Below are 12,077 nucleotides of genomic sequence, written 5' to 3' on the forward strand. Positions count from 1 at the left end.
TGATGATGACGTCATCGAAAGAATTGTTGTTGAGACAAACCGTTATGCAGAAGAGAGTCAGGTAAATGACTGTACACCAAAGCAGTTTTCCCATTCAAACAGATGGGAACCATCAGCTGCTGATGATAACTGGTATTAGCCTCATCATTATTATTATTATTATTCATTTCATATTTTCATTATTATTCATCATTATTATACTTTTTACCCTTCTGACTTTGTAGTTTTAGTGTTTTGTATGTTTTACAGTAGAAATATGAGATTTAATAAAAATGTAATTTTTCAAGCCAACAAATGCAATATATTTTACATGTTTTTTTTGAGAAAAAATGTAGCGCTAAGGAGGTTAAGGCTCATTTTTCTATTGGCGACTGGTTCAGCTCTTATTCAGTCTGGCACTTGAATTAGATTTTTTTCACTACTGCCCAACATTTTATTAGTGATGATGGGTTTCACTGAAGCATCAAAAGTTAATGAGGCAGGCAACTTTAGGAGAATAAGGTAAAACAAATGAGATGTTTTACCTTTCTTAATACTCTCTTGCAGCAATCTGGCTAATGCAAGATTCTGTCTTTCTGAAGCAACTCGTTAGGTTTAATTGGGGTCGACAGGTTTGCAATGAATTTCCCATAATAAGACAGCGACCATAAAAAAAAAAAATTGGTTCATTGTCTTTTTAAGGAATTCTCACATTAGCCACAGCTGGTACTTTTTGTTTTCCCGTATGCACACCCGCATTGTCAGATTTATGACCCAGATATGTTTTACGAGGCTGACCGAAAGCTTATTTTTCACAGTTCCCCTGTATGCCTTGTTCCCCTAATCATTACAGCAGTCTCAGCATCAGTTCATTTCCACTGTTCTCAGATAGATGTGGTATCTACTGAAGGTAACAGATAAGTTCTGAAAAGCTTCATTTCATGAGGTTTCACTGTTCTTTACAACATGTATGACTTCTTGTTAATCCATATGATAAGAGTAAGACATCCAAAACACTCATTTGCCATATCATTGTTTAGTTGCTGTGTTGAGTTGGAAAGAAATTGTTGTGGGAAGTATTGATCAGCCAAAGCTTTTACGGTGTATTTTATAGTATTTTCAAAAATGCTTTCTTTTAGACCAAGTCAACAAGGTAATGAAGTGGTTAGCACAGATGCCACACAGTCCAGAACTATCGGCATTTGCATGTATTCTTTATGTCTGCATTGATTTTGTGTGGGCAGGTAAATTGATGACTTTGACATTGTTCCAGTCTTGGTGTCTGAGTGGAGGTGTATGTTAATGGATTAGCCTACTTTCCAGTGCTGGCCCCTGCCTTGCGGAGTAGGCTCCAGGGTTAGGTTGTTGATTCACTCTACATTGTAATAAAAAATAAAGGTTCAGAAAATGGGGGATATGTGAAAGAATGCACTGTATAGATATTGGAAGAATTCCACATGCTGTTCTCTACAAATATCACATATTTTTATTTTTAGTTATTATTATAATTATGCCCTGCCAAAGTATTAGTCTGGTATACTAAGTCACCTACAGTTTAGCCATTATAACAGGATTAGGCCATCATTCTGCTCTTCACACATTGGCATATTTGAGTTGGTTTATCTGAATAGATGTATGACTTGCCATTTCTTGCCTTCTTTTCTCTGTCACAACCCATTTCCCCATCAATGCCATCAAGAATGACTGTTTTGTGTCTTCAGTTTAATTTATTCTTTTAACATGCACATTCAATTAACAGCCCAGTGCACTAAACTCTACGAATTTGAAAATTGTATTAATTCAGTTTCATGATTACACTGGTGATCTCTATTATAAATGAATTGCACATTGCTATCTCCATATAGGTAGACCAGCACTTTATTAGTCCCAATAATAGCAAGATTTACAGTGCACATCATACAAATATTGGAAACCAAAACAGAAAAGTTAATATAAAATGCAAGCAACAATTCAATACCCTGTGGAGATTAAGACGTCATCACTATTCCGGCAGTAAGTTCACTTATTTTACAGCGTAATGACTTCTGGCAGAAATTACTTCAAATTGCACTTTCTACAGCAGCCCACTGCATCAGTCTGTAGCTGAAGGTGGTTCTTTGTTTAACCAGAATGGTATGTATTGTCTGTGGTGACCAATAGTTTATTAACTCAGCCATTATTTTTATATCATTCAAACTGTTTCCCAGGCCAGATACTTCCTTATAATTTTATTTAGTTTCTTGTCTCATCTGTCATAATTTTGTTTGCTCGGTAAATTGACACATACATTTATATATCGTTTTTCTCACTACTCAAAGTGCTTTACATAGACAGAGAGGAACCACCTCAACCGCCACCAGTGTGTAGCACCCACCTGGATGGTGCGATGGTACACATTATTGAGACAGTACACTCCCCACACATTAGCTATTAGGTGGTGAATGGGTGAGAGAGATACTTAGAAAGAGAATGATTAGGGGGCCACAATGGAAGAGTATTGCTAGGACATCAGGATACACCCTACTCTTTTTGAAAGATGCCCAGGGATCTTTAATGACCACAGAGAGTCAGGACCTGGGTTTTGCGTCCCATCCAAAGGATGGCACAATATTTACAGCACAGTATTCCTGTCACTGCACCAGGGCATTGAGAGCCAAACCCAGATCACACAGTAAGAGTCCCCTGCTGGGATCGTCAACACTTCTTCCAGCAAAAACCCACCTTTTCCGGGATTGTCTCTCATCCAAGTACTGGCCAGGCTCGACCATGCCTAGCTTCAGGTGGATGACCTGTTCTGATTAGCAGGTGGTATGGCTGCTGATGAACAGAATGCTCCTGCTACACTAAGTTGAAATCAAAACATCTGCAAAGCGCATTCAGTGAAGGATCTGAGCTCTCTCAAAAACAGTGGTACCTATGACCATTAGTACATAGAGCCTCAATATTGGTATATAAAGTATGGGAATATATTGGGCAGTGTGCATTCAGAGTTCCCCAACCTATTTATCTATGATTCTTAACTGATGACTGGCTTCATAATTATTGTAAAGTTTTCTCTACTATAATCCTGAATAAAGTCTCAAAACATACCCTGTTTATTCTCATTGGACAGTTTAGAGTCTCCAATATCCTGACTGCACGTGTTTGGACTGTAGGAGGAAGCGGCTAGATAAATAATGTAAAAGCATAAAAGTTCTTAGTCAAGATCACCCACTGATTAGTAAGACTTTACTGTTTTCCTTCAGCAAGTCATGATCCAGCTGACCAGGAAAGTAAAAAAAAGGATTCCTTGGTTGCTAGATTGGTATTTTTTTGTTTGAAAAAAAGCTAATGTCTTATCAGAGTCTAAAATTGAAAATTTTACTTCAAAATGATCGCTAAGCAAAGGAAAAAGCTGAACTCACAAAGACTGGAGCTCTAAGATCAAAACCAGGGAAAAAAAACCAAAAATATACAAAAAGTTTTTTCTCATCTTTGAAGCAGTATGCTTTTCTTATTTTTTTCAAATATTCTTCTTTTCTCCTTTGCAAAAACTCCATTTTTTTTTCTAAACCTTAAATGTTTCCCTATAATCATTATGTTTTTGATGTGACTAGTCCTCACAGAAGAATGTTGTAACAATAAGGCTTTGCTTTCTACCTGCTTAAATGCAAAATGTTTCCTGTGACGTAACTCCTGGTGGGAATGTAGTTGGTGTCCAATATTTTGAATGAATGAACAGGCTAAAAAACATACGTTCAGAATGGTATGGCTAAGTGCCCCTAGATCATGACACAAGCCAGAATTCTAAAGAGCATTTTGCTGTTTACTTAGTAATTCATCTTTTCACTTTGTAACCTGTTATCCAATTCAAGCCAGCAGAACAGGCACAAGGTCGATACAGACCCCCCGGAGAGTGCCAGTCCACTACAAAAAAAAAAACATGGGCCCAATCCAGTCATTGTTGTTTTATATTGAGTGTCATTTGAGAGTTGTTTGCATGAGATAAAAAGTGTTTTCATATTTACATATTATGCACAAATAAGCGTATAATTTGTTGGAAGTCAGTTAAACAGGAAGTAACTCTCTCAAAATAATCTTAAAATCTTCCGGAGAACTTGATCAAAGTACAGTTCAAAAGAAGACAAATTTCATGTACAGACAGTAAATGCAAAATTATAAATGGTTGCTACAATACATGTCCAGAAGTGTAGAAAGCAATAGTTTAGTTCATCTTTTAGAAATAAGATGTAAAACAGATGGGTCACATTGTGCACAGAAGCAAAGAAGGACACTCTGAGTCTCAGTATGTGCAGGGTGATCACTGATTTATATGACTCAGCTCTAGTAATTGATAAACATTATGTGTCTGGAGGGTAAGCAAGCTCTCTGCCGTGCCTGAAGGGCATGGAGTCTAGTTTATACACACCCACAAGAGATGTTTTGGTCTTTCATTGTTTTCTATTTTTATAGCTGTGCTATCCTTTCTCTGCTGCCCCTCATTTGTGTGTGGGTGTGTCTGAAGTCATATGTTTTTGAGGAAAAAAAGAAAGAAAAACACAAATAATGACTGAGGTTATTTTATACTTTTAAGAAAGATCAGAGGCACTACTATCTTCATTAGCTGCTGGTTGAAAAGTTTGAGCAGATGGGATGACAATTCCTGAAGCTTGCAACTCACAAATATCATCATAATCAGTAGAGTCATAAAGGGTGACAAGCTGGCACAGCAATGAAAAAAACATGTGCTTAAACAATTTTAAAATACCCCTTTGTTATAAATTGCCTTTTATAAGGATAGCTACCAAATATGATGTATAATACTGGCATTTATTACGTATTCACTAGATCAATAAATAGTTCCATTTGACAGGACTGAATTCCCAGTAGTAGAGATTAGTAAATGTCTTTCTTTAGATAGATAGATAGATAGATAGATAGATAGATAGATAGATAGATAGATAGATAGATAGATAGATAGATAGATAGATAGATAGATAGATAGATACTTTACTAATCCCAAGGGGAAATTCACTTACTCCAGCAGCACCTTACTGATACAAAAAACAATATTAAATTAAAGATTGATAATAATGCAGGTAGGGAGAAAACAAAACAGTAGTCTATGCTGTAAATCTCTTACATAATTTTCTTTGCACTCAACAATAAGAGGCAATTACAAATTTACAAATTTTGAATTACATAACTCATTCATTCATTTTTTAATTGTTATCTAGTACAATTACAAAATGAGTGGAGTTCTTTTTTCCCCAAGTCCTTCATGATAGCAACGTACCTGCTGATGTAGTGGTTTGTTTAAGCTAATGCTCTCAAATTGCATTTTAATAGTCCAGCACACTCTTCTAAATGTTTTCAAAGTTATGCTCTTTGAAAAATCTCTCTTCCCCAAAATATCAAACCATCAATGAGCATTCGGTGGAAGCAAACCACCAAGTCCTAATAGCATGTGGTGTGTTAAATACGTTTCAGTTGGAGCAACAAGTGTATGTGGCCAGAAGAAATGAGATCCACACAGTGGCAAGAAACTTCAGAAGGACAAAGGCAACTCAAGAAGGAAAGTAGAGGTGAACAATATAGATTAGCCACCCAAATGGAACTCTAATAGTGCTTCTTAATGTTTTTGGGACTGCAGTAATTGTTACAAAAATATTTTGCTATTTTGATCCACAGAACCACTATAAAAATTTAAAAAAACAAAAAATGAAAAGTAAATTACAAAATAAACAGTTATGTGAAAAATATTTAACCAGGAATATATTGATATATAACATGAAAGGATGTAAAGTTTCCAGTTTCTTTCTTACTGATAAAGATCTGCTTACAGATCATCAGCATTTGCTTTGTTAGAGGCAGTCTTAATTATAGATGTCATTTTTAGTCTATTTTGATGATTCTTTTTGGTTGCAGTGAGAGATAAAAATCCACATTCACATAAGCATATACAATAGGAGGAAAGTGCAGTAGGATCTCAAATGCCACATTCACTATATTTTTTATACAAAATGTATCAAATGGTAAATAGATCTTCACATATTTTAACAACATTTTTGAGGAAGCATCAGCCAAACTATCACTTGTAGATAGTGCGACAGATAGGGGGCGCTGTCGACCCCTTGAACCCTCAGACAATACGTTGAGACACCAAGTAAAAGTCCAAAGATTAAGTTATTATAACATCAATGTACACAAAGCACCCTCCACTCCACAATACTCAATATATCAACAATCACAAATACACTAATCAATCCTCCACTCCCAGCAGCTCAGTCACCCTTCCTCCCAACTCGGCTCACTGCTGGGATCTCCCACAGTCCTTTTAACTCTTTGAGGGCTGAATATTTATTTAAAAAATCTTTGTGTGGCTGGGACAAAGTTGCGGTGCATTGCAATCTGGTTTCTACCACTTATCATTGTTAAGTGGCAGTCCTCCCTGGCGAACATTGTCAGTACAATGATTAGCTGGGGACCAGTCAGCTGACACTGGAACCTCACAGTCGTTTTCAGTCACTTGTATCAGAATCTGAGTCTGAAAAGTCATAGTCCAGTTCAGAGATAATAGACAAACGTCGTCCACGGAGTATTTTGCTTTACACATTCGCTTTGATCTCTCGCCAAATGTCAGTGCCATTTTTGCCGTTGTTTACGCCTTGCTACTCAAGTGAGTGCAGGAAATCTCGGTCAAACCAATGAATCCAACTTTCCTTCTAGCAACAAGAGTCCAACTAAAACATAACGGTTGGTTTTGTCACAGTTTACAGTCGATTTACCATAGTCAACTCCTCCTTTTGACAAAAGTCAACATCAGCCCTGAAAGAGTTAAACCCCTTGTCCCAGAAGTACCTCTGTCCCTCAGTCCACATGACTTTCTAGCACTTCCGGGTCAGATCAAAACTCTTCTTTTCATCAGCCCGGAAGCACTTCATTTCTTCCGTCCTCGTGACGAGGTAGTACAATTCCTGAAGCTTGCAACTCACAAATATCATCATAATCAGTAGAGTCATAAAGGGTGACAAGCTGGCACAGCAATGAAAAAACATGTGCTTAAACAATTTTAAAATACCCCTTTGTTATAAATTGCCTTTTATAAGGATAGCTACCAAATATGATGTATAATACTGGCATTTATTACGTATTCACTAGATCAATAAATAGTTCCATTTGACAGGACTGAATTCCCAGTAGTAGAGATTAGTAAATGTCTTTCTTTAGATAGATAGATAGATAGATAGATAGATAGATAGATAGATAGATAGATAGATAGATAGATAGATAGATAGATAGATAGATAGATAGATAGATAGATAGATAGATAGATAGATACTTTACTAATCCCAAGGGGAAATTCACTTACTCCAGCAGCACCTTACTGATACAAAAAAACAATATTAAATTAAAGATTGATAATAATGCAGGTAGGGAGAAAACAAAACAGTAGTCTATGCTGTAAATCTCTTACATAATTTTCTTTGCACTCAACAATAAGAGGCAATTACAAATTTACAAATTTTGAATTACATAACTCATTCATTCATTTTTTAATTGTTATCTAGTACAATTACAAAATGAGTGGAGTTCTTTTTTCCCCAAGTCCTTCATGATAGCAACGTACCTGCTGATGTAGTGGTTTGTTTAAGCTAATGCTCTCAAATTGCATTTTAATAGTCCAGCACACTCTTCTAAATGTTTTCAAAGTTATGCTCTTTGAAAAATCTCTCTTCCCCAAAATATTTTTATGCCAAAATGTATTTGCCTTTGATATGGATTTTTGAATAGAAGACTATTTGGTGAAAATATTTTGGCATCCTCGCAACTTCTCTACAATCCCTGCCACATTTATTTCCTTTTCCTAGGTTGACAAATTTCAGTTATAATTTAAATTCTTGCTTGAAAAATGCTAATACTCTTTGAAAATTGCCATGAAGTCCACTGATATCAAACATGCTGCTTTCTGTTGATAAAGAGGTATTTATAATATCATATATATACAGTATATAAAATAAAGATATATTTATTGTTGCTAAAATTATGATATTCGGAGTGTACCATTTCCCCTTTGTCCTGCTCTCAGTTTCACATAATATTCAGAAGGAGAGCAACCAATTAACAATTAAGATACAACACCAATCTATTTTTATGTTATTAAAATCATCATTTAAGAGAATAGAGATTGTAAAGCTGGTAGTTGGAATTATTTAATGAACTTAAACAATGATAATAGGGTTACATAAAAGTGCTCCACAGGCCTGATATGTAGAGTGCATGAGGGATCCTACATTTTCCCAGGTACTACCAGAATACACTCTGACTTATCAAGACCCTAAACGAGATGGATTGATAATAATTATGTGTGTATAAAGTACAGAATGTGCTTACATTTTTTAAATTCCATTTATTAGAAAAAATACTTCATAAAAAAATATCTAAGTATGCTGTATACTAAGCATGTTAAATGACAGCAAAATATGATTGGAACAAATGCTGATTTCAGGAAGTCGGAATTTATAATTTATGGCTTATTGTTTTGCCAGAATCAAATTAAGATTTGATTGAATCAACTGCAGTATCACAAAATTGCAACATAACTCGTTACTTGTGGTACTTCTGACTAGTATGGTATTATGGGGGGCATACTGGAATGCTTATATATATATATATATATAGCTTGTTTTTTAATATCTTTGATATTTTTTTTACTATGTTATTGATTTTCTGACAAATCTAATTGTTTACGCTGACCATCTACTTTATCAGATTAGTGGTCTCTCCCACTGAATTGCTTGTATAGTCTGTTAATTTCTGCTTACTCTATAATTGATTTTATAGTGAATACATTGCAGTATTTATTAATCTTTTTTTCACCTCTATTAAGTGGTACACATGCCCACATTATTTTAATAATTTAGGCAGAAAGTATCCCAGGAATTACAACTACAATATCCAATCTATGCCTTATCTTCTCATAATACTGGGCTTGTCCACACAGAGACAAGGAAAATTCAATTTGCATCTGTATTAGCACACTTTCACCTTGCAGCATGCTACATTTTTTACTCTTTTAAATACCAGCTTTATTACTGCTACAAGCTGATACATATTGAACTTGAAGAAAACCTTAAATACGAAAATTTTGTAAGAATGTCACTGTACTCTGTACATGTGACAATAAACTTCGGCTTAAGCTTGAATTTATTTTATTTCAAAATCGCTTTAAATTATTCACTGCACTAATTTACTGTTCACTGCACTAATTTATTGTTTTCTAAAATGTTTTGAGCTTATAAATCACATTACTATTAGTACAATACAGTTCAGTCAAATATGCAATCAGTGCTTCATTCCAGAAATGAACTAAGTTCAACTCAAGACACGCATCCTATTCAGTACTGAGAGCTTTATAAATAGTGAGCCCAAAACAAAGTAGTTCCTCATATGTTTACAAATCAAAAACGTTAAGCCGAAGTAAAACAGATTGTGAGAAACAAGTGAATAAAAATATACATAAGGCATTAAAACAATAAATAAGAAAGAAATGTAATATTGAACAAGAAAACAAGTCTTCATTTTGCTCTTTTTCTTCCCTTTTTGTCTCTTTGTAATAAATACACAGTTCCTTTCATCCTCTTGCCTTTCTAGCATTTTTCTTCAGATTCATGCAAAATAACAGCAGAACTTAGATTCTGCTTCCCACTGGCCTCTTTTATATTCTGTTTGAATGGCAGGCTCTTCTTACTTACTAGACATGTGACTAGGACTTGTAAATGTAATACTGACAGCTTCACATCTCTTAAAAAATGCAGAAAACCTTGCAAAGCAAAGGAAAAAAAATGGATGCAACACCATCAATGAGCATTCGGTGGAAGCAAACCACCAAGTCCTAATAGCATGTGGTGTGTTAAATACGTTTCAGTTGGAGCAACAAGTGTATGTGGCCAGAAGAAATGAGATCCACACAGTGGCAAGAAACTTCAGAAGGACAAAGGCAACTCAAGAAGGAAAGTAGAGGTGAACAATATAGATTAGCCACCCAAATGGAACTCTAATAGTGCTTCTTAATGTTTTTGGGACTGCAGTAACTGTTACAAAAATATTTTGCTATTTTGATCCACAGAACCACTATAAAAATTTAAAAAAACAAAAAATGAAAAGTAAATTACAAAATAAACAGTTATGTGAAAAATATTTAACCAGGAATATATTGATATATAACATGAAAGGATGTAAAGTTTCCAGTTTCTTTCTTACTGATAAAGATGTGCTTACAGATCATCAGCATTTGCTTTGTTAGAGGCAGTCTTAATTATAGATGTCATTTTTAGTCTATTTTGATGATTCTTTTTGGTTGCAGTGAGAGATAAAAATCCACATTCACATAAGCATATACAATAGGAGGAAAGTGCAGTAGGATCTCAAATGCCACATTCACTATATTTTTTATACAAAATGTATCAAATGGTAAATAGATCTTCACATATTTTAACAACATTTTTGAGGAAGCATCAGCCAAACTATCACTTGTAGATAGTGCGACAGATAGGGGGCGCTGTCGACCCCTTGAACCCTCAGACAATACGTTGAGACACCAAGTAAAAGTCCAAAGATTAAGTTATTATAACATCAATGTACACAAAGCACCCTCCACTCCACAATACTCAATATATCAACAATCACAAATACACTAATCAATCCTCCACTCCCAGCAGCTCAGTCACCCTTCCTCCCAACTCGGCTCACTGCTGGGATCTCCCACAGTCCTTTTAACTCTTTGAGGGCTGAATATTTATTTAAAAAATCTTTGTGTGGCTGGGACAAAGTTGCGGTGCATTGCAATCTGGTTTCTACCACTTATCATTGTTAAGTGGCAGTCCTCCCTGGCGAACATTGTCAGTACAATGATTAGCTGGGGACCAGTCAGCTGACACTGGAACCTCACAGTCGTTTTCAGTCACTTGTATCAGAATCTGAGTCTGAAAAGTCATAGTCCAGTTCAGAGATAATAGACAAACGTCGTCCACGGAGTATTTTGCTTTACACATTCGCTTTGATCTCTCGCCAAATGTCAGTGCCATTTTTGCCGTTGTTTACGCCTTGCTACTCAAGTGAGTGCAGGAAATCTCGGTCAAACCAATGAATCCAACTTTCCTTCTAGCAACAAGAGTCCAACTAAAACATAACGGTTGGTTTTGTCACAGTTTACAGTCGATTTACCATAGTCAACTCCTCCTTTTGACAAAAGTCAACATCAGCCCTGAAAGAGTTAAACCCCTTGTCCCAGAAGTACCTCTGTCCCTCAGTCCACATGACTTTCTAGCACTTCCGGGTCAGATCAAAACTCTTCTTTTCATCAGCCCGGAAGCACTTCATTTCTTCCGTCCTCGTGACGAGGTAGTACTTCCGGGCTATAGTGAAAATATAAATCCTTGTGCCTCCCTGCAGCATCCCCTGGAGGCCCCCACGGTATCCAGCAGGGCTGTGAAGGAAAACTCTAATGTCCATGATGCCCTGTGGGAATTCGGGGCACCTCCATGTTGCAGGGAGGACTCCACCTTGCGGCGTGGGGGTATTGGCCGGGATACACTACCGGCAATCTCTCACAATAGTTAATTCTTTACTTGTTCATTGATTTTAAATAGATCCAGATCTTGCAAAAATCTCTTGGGTTCTGACTTTTCTCAAAACAGTTTTCAAATTTACTTATTGATATTTTGTAAATGATTGATAACAAGTTTTAGTTGGTTCTCTTCTCTGCCTCATTCATTTGATCAATTCAGGTTTGAAGTTATTAAAGAAGTTGTTTTCAGTTCTTTGCATCTGAAATTTATTTTTCTTCTTTTGGCCCATAAATGTTGAATATTGTTTTACATGTTTCCTGAAGAGAGAAGTTATTTTTTTATAAGTTGAATTATGTTTACCAGGTAACATAACTCCATCCTCCCATCTTTGCCCTTGAAGAATTCGGCAAGATGAAAGTTTGTTTGATAGAAATACAATTATTTCTGCTCTTAGGTCAGCACAAAGCCTTTTATATTGTGGCCTTGCAGAAACCAGTGAGTTTTCAGGTATAATAATAATGTTTGTAATAAAAAAATAATCACAGTAAT

This window comes from Erpetoichthys calabaricus, chromosome 4 (genome assembly GCF_900747795.2).
Source record: "Erpetoichthys calabaricus chromosome 4, fErpCal1.3, whole genome shotgun sequence".
In the NCBI taxonomy this organism is placed as follows: domain Eukaryota; kingdom Metazoa; phylum Chordata; class Cladistia; order Polypteriformes; family Polypteridae; genus Erpetoichthys; species Erpetoichthys calabaricus.